Raw genomic sequence first — 6,130 nt, 5'->3', positions numbered from 1 at the left:
GGGTCCGAAATTTCATTTTCAACTCGCACCTCTCCTTTTTTTCTCTCAATTCCTTAGCCTTCTAACTCAAATATAGGGAGATCTAGGCGTCCGATCAAGAATCCGGAAGTGGCATAGCGATCCAGGCGTCGTAGCGGAGCTGTGGCCTAGTTTTGAGTCATGCGACAGCAAAGGGCTAATGACGGACGCATGTATAGCTTTGGCTTTCTAAAAATATTTAGGAGTATGCAATAGCTTAGTTAAGACTTTTAGAGCTTAATTAATGATGCACGGGTAATTGCATTGTAGAGTTGATGATAGGCTTGGAACCTAGAGTGGGACTACTAGGAGTCTGTCTTAGAAAGGTACGTAAGTACTGACTGAGATAGCCAGCGGGTTTTGCATGCTTATATGTTGCATTTGTGTGTCATATTATTATGCATCATGTGCATATCATATTGTGTCTGTCCATCTTTTGAGATGAGCCATGTAGGGCCGCTGTAAGGCCCGAGATTATTTAATTTTAATCCGAGAATATTTAATTTGGGAATATTTAGAGTTTAGAATTAAATTCTAATAATTCTTAAATTGGAAGGATTGAAATTGAATTAAATCGCTTTTTCGGGGACTGAATTGCAAATAGTCAAAAGTTCAGGGACTAAACTGCAAATATGCTATATATATCTCATTCTCCACTTGAATTATTCTGAACACACGTGATATATCATATTTTGGAGAAGGAAAAACAGAGAACTCGGCTGAACCCTTTTCCAAGCCATTTTTGTCCGTTCAAGCTTCGATAACTCGCGCTCCGTTTGTCAGAAATTCCAGATAAATATATATCTGCGATCACAGCTCCGAGACCTTCGATTTGGTACATGTTTTATTCACATATCTCAGATTTTATTTTTATGTGAAAGATGGAAAATTATGATTTTATCATATATGCGTATATCAGCTGTACCGATCGTGTATTCGCAGACGGTTCGACAAAAGACTATCGTTCGGATTTTATATGAATTTGGGAAGAATAATTCGAACACTATCATGTTTGATTGATACTGATTTTTATGGTAATGAGATGATATGTTAGAGATTATAAGTTATCTGGATTGTTGGATTGATTTGGATATTGTTTGGATTGCCGGTTTTAGCCGTTATGCCGCCGATTTGCAAATTGTCAAGATTTTGCTCTTATTGATTGAACAAAGCATGATTAGAGTTGGAATTTGATATGGTTAGATTGTATCTACTATTTTTCAGATTTGATCAAAGTGTTCCGAACTCGAGATTGTCGATTCGAATCGAGAACGATTTAGAAGGTTTGAAGTTCTTTAGTTGAAATTTTGTTATGCTTTGGAACAGATTTTGATAGATGGTTTTACTATGATGTTTTCAGACTTGAAGTACTGTCAGACACGACATCGAAAGGTATAAATGACAGCAAATCCAGATGGGATAGAACGCTTGAAATAGCTTTCATTTCAAGTATTCCCATGTCAATCACATACTTGTTTCTTTATATTTCTTATGTGATTATTTGTTTGTATTGCTTTGTTTGCTTATATGCTTAGTTGTTCAAGATGTGTTTTATAGCTTTTAATGCATACAGCTTATGTTGCATTCATCTTGAACTCCAGCCTTAATAGCACAGAGGGCAGCCATCGCCTAGAGTGCAGATGACGTTTGGAGAGCTGTAGTGAGTGGCATGGAATGTAGATTTATTTCTAGAGTCAGCTTGACTCATGGCACAGAATATGGATTTATGTTCAGAGCCAGAAGACTCACTATAGTTGTACCAAAGTCAGAGGACTAAAATACTTGATGCCGCCTCGAATGGGAGTATCGGTGGTTTGATAGTTATTTTATTCCTCGGGATCCCAAAGAACTAAGTTTTATTGATATCAGCTTGATAGCCTTCCTTTGCCATTTGCATTGCATTCACGTTTATTATCTCGCGTTTAAAGTTGTTTATACTGGGATTTTATTCTCACCGGAGTTATCCGGCTATTGCTTTGTTTTGTATGTGTGCGTGGCAATAGGTGGGGCAGGAGCTAGTCAGAAAAGACAAGGATAGCTCGAGATAGAGGCATAGAAAGTGAGGACACGGGCTTAAGTAGCACGACTTGTACTTTATGTTGTTGAACCATGATAGAAGTGATACAAGAACTTTGTATATTATGGCTTGAATACATGCTAGTTTATGTTTATTATGTTTAGAAGCTTGTAAGACGTTATAAGATAGCATGTCTTTGATTTTGTAGCATGTATAAAAGATTATGACTTGTTTATCCATTCTTTGGCAGTAGATTTTTGATAGCATATTCCCCGATCGAGCGAGACCCTGCCTTTTAAAACAATTTTTTTTTTTAGCTCTTGTTTCTTTAATTCTTTTAAGTACTTGTTTAATTGTTAATTACAATAAATTGTCCTAAGATAAGATTAGCAACCCGGGTCCCCACAATAGGTGGTATCAGAGCATAAGTTTCTGGATTTAGATAGAAGTTGATGAGCGGGGTAGTTTGAGTCTGTCTGATTGTTTAATATTGCATGAGAGTACATGTTATATCTGATTATGTGCATTATCTGCTAGCATGCTTTATATATGGCAATAATTATGTGATTGCATGATTATGTGCTTTTATTGCTACTGCATGCTATATATATGCAATTGTATTCCAGAATATCCTTAGTCAGAACCTGAATTCTCATGAGAATGCATGAGAATGCTTATCAGAGAAGGATGGAATAAATTTCTGCATATTATATTGTTTATGCACTAATCTGTTTGACAATCAGATATGCCTCCCCGTAAAGCACCGGTCATTAGACAGCCATTAGTGGTTCCTCCAGCTGAACCAGTACAAGTACCACCGCCAATTGTTGAAACTCAGAATGCACAGGGTAGTACATCTACTGACCCGTTGGATCCTACTGCTACTCCAATGGAGACTTTGTTAAAACGATTTTAGTCATTCAAACCGCCAAAATTGAAAGGAACAAAAAATTCAGTGGATTGTGAGAATTGGCTTGAAGATATAGAACAACTGTTTGAATCACTCGATTATACAGATGATCGTCGTATCCGACTGGTAATACATCAACTTCATGAAGTTGCCAAAAGTTGGTGGATTACTACCAAACGGGCATTGGAACAACGAGGTACGATTATCACCTGGACTGTATTTAAAACTGAGTTCTATCAACGTTTCTTTCCAGTCTCCTACAGGAAGGATAAGGGTGCTGAATTTGCCAATCTAAGGCAAGGTAATTTGAATATCAAGGAATATGTGGCCAAATTTTCAAGTCTTTTGAAGTTTGCACCACATATAGCAGCTACTAATGAAGAAATGGAGGATCAGTTTATCAATGGCCTTAATCCAGATGTGTTTACCTTGGTGAACAGTGGACGACCAAATACTTTTGCTGATGCCTTGAACAAAGCTAAGGGAGCCGAAGCAGGTATTTTGCGACAAAGAGGAGCACCGTTCATTCCACAGCCATTTCCCCAGCCTGTATCAGCTTTCATTTCACATAATCCGCCACAGTTTCAGCAAACATCTCCCAGATTTGAGGGAGGAAGCAGTGGCAGAAAGGATTCTAGATTCAGGCCAAAGGGAAAGCAATTTAAGAAGCCAGGTAGTAGTTCTTCAAGTTCTAGTGGACAGAGACAGTTTGGGGCAGGTCAGAGAACTGGTGAATCAGGAGCATTCTGTTTTAAGTGTGGTGGAAAACATTCAAGTGATCAGTGCAAGGGTGTGACAGGTAATTGCAATATTTGTCGTCAACCTGGTCACTATGCCAAGGTATGTCCTCAAAGAGCTATAGGTGAAAGTTCTTCTCGACCAATACCTCAGGCCGAAAGGCAATCAGTGCATTCATTTCAGCCTCAGAAACCTCAGCAACAGACCAGAGGAGGAGGAAGCCAGATTGTGACTCAACCTCCTAGACAACAGGCTCGAGTTTTTGCACTTACTGAGGAACAGGCACAGGCGGCACCTGACGATGTCATAGCAGGTAACTGCTTTATTTATGGTTATCCTGCCTATGTTTTGATAGATACAGGTGCATCTCATACATTCATCTCTGAAAAATTTGTTATGATGCATTCTTTATCTTCTGAGCCATTGCCTACTGTTGTTTCTATTTCATCACCGTTGGGTGAAGGTATTATATCTGTTCGAATGATTCGAAATTGTGCGTTGCAATATGACGGGAATGTGATTAATATAGATTGTATAGTACTTGGATTATCAGATTTCGATTGTATTGTTGGTATCGACATGTTAACCAAGTACAGGGCAACTGTAGATTGTTTCTAGAAAGTGGTTCGATTTAGACCAGAAATGGCATCTGAATGGAAATTCTACGGTAAGGGTTCTCGAGCCAAGATTCCTTTGATATCTGTGTTATCTATGACCCGTTTATTGCAGAGAGGGGCGAAAGGATTTCTGATTTATGCAGTCGATGTATTGAAATCCAGTCCAGCAGTAACAGATATTCCAGTTGTGCATGAATTTGCTGATGTATTTCCTGATGAAATTCCTGGTTTACCTCCAGTACGAGATATAGATTTCAGTATTGATCTAATGCCAGTACGCAACCAATATCCAAGGCTCCTTACAGAATGGCACCTATTGAATTGAAGGAGTTGAAGGATCAATTGGAAGATTTGTTAGCCAAGGGGTACATTAGACCGAGTGTTTCACCTTGGGGTGCTCCGGTACTGTTTGTACGAAAGAAAGATGGTTCCATGCGCTTATGCATTGATTATCGTCAATTGAACAAGGTAACCATCAAGAATAAATATCCACTGCCTAGAATAGATGATTTGTTTGATCAGCTACAGGGTTCAGCTATCTATTCGAAGATTGATTTGCGATCTGGATATCATCAACTGAGAGTACGAGATGAAGATATTCCTAAAACTGCTTTTAGAACAAGGTATGGACATTATGAATTTATCGTCATGCCTTTTGGTTTAACCAATGCTCCTGCAGTATTTATGGGATTGATGAATCGGGTATTTCAGAAATATTTGGATGACTTTGTCATTATTTTTATCGATGATATCTTGATCTATTCCAAGAATGTACATGAGCATGCTGAACATCTTAGACTCATTTTACAGACTTTGAGAAATGAGAAATTATATGCTAAGTTATCGAAATGTGAATTTTGGTTGCAGAAAGTTGTGTTTCTTGGGCATATTATTTCAGGTGATGGGATTTCAGTGGATTCAAGCAAGGTCGAGGCTATATTGAATTGGCCTAGACCTACATCAGTACCAGAAATACGGAGTTTTATGGGCTTGGCAGGTTATTATAGACGTTTTATCAGAGATTTTTCCAGCATTGCGAAGCCTATTACGCAACTGACTCAGAAAAATAAGCCGTATGTCTGGACTGAAGCCTGTGAAACTAGTTTCTTGGAGTTGAAGAAAAGGCTTACAAGTGCACCTGTCTTGACGATTCCATCAAGTACAGGTGATTTTGTTGTATATTGTGATGCTTCTCACAAGGGTCTGGGTTGTGTGCTTATGCAGAGAGGTCATGTTATCGCTTATGCTTCGAGACAGTTAAAGCCACACGAGACTCGATATCCTATCCATGATCTGGAGCTTGCCGCTATTGTCTTTGCATTGAAGATATGGCGACATTATCTTTATGGTGAGAAGTTTGAAATCTTTTCAGATCACAAAAGTTTGAAATATCTGTTTTCGCAATCAGAATTGAATATGAGACAGCGTAGATGGCTTGATTTATTGAAAGATTTTGATTGCGAGATTAAATATTATCCAGGAAAATCTAATGCAGCTGCGGACGCCTTAAGTAGAAAGGTATGTTTTTTTATCCTTGTCTACGATAGGTGTATCTCAAATGGTGGCAGAAATCTACGTCAGAGAAGTGGTAAGATTACATGGTGTGCCTAAATCTATTGTTTCAGATCGAGACCCTAGATTTACATCACACTTTTGGCATAGCTTGCAACAAGCTCTTGGTACTCAATTGCATCTAAGTACAGCTTATCATCCTCAAACAGACGGACAGTCAGAGCGGACTATCCAGACACTTGAGGATATGTTGAGAGCTGTAGTACTAGATTTTGGTACTAGTTGGCAAGATTCATTACCACTTGCAGAATTCTCTTA

The 6,130-nt window shown here is 38.5% G+C and overlaps 1 long non-coding RNA gene across 1 annotated transcript; it reads left to right on the top strand.

The window, feature by feature from the left end:
* Positions 1–756: 756 nt before the first annotated feature.
* LOC140866364 (uncharacterized) lies at positions 757–1,486 on the top strand. Its single transcript, XR_012144873.1, has 3 exons — positions 757–853; positions 1,243–1,301; positions 1,379–1,486. It is a non-coding gene; the product is annotated as an uncharacterized lncRNA (long non-coding RNA).
* Positions 1,487–6,130: the final 4,644 nt, after the last annotated feature.

Source organism: Henckelia pumila, chromosome 1 (genome assembly GCF_033568475.1).
Source record: "Henckelia pumila isolate YLH828 chromosome 1, ASM3356847v2, whole genome shotgun sequence".
NCBI lineage: Eukaryota > Viridiplantae > Streptophyta > Magnoliopsida > Lamiales > Gesneriaceae > Henckelia > Henckelia pumila.
This window is presented reverse-complemented; position numbering and strand designations above follow the sequence as displayed.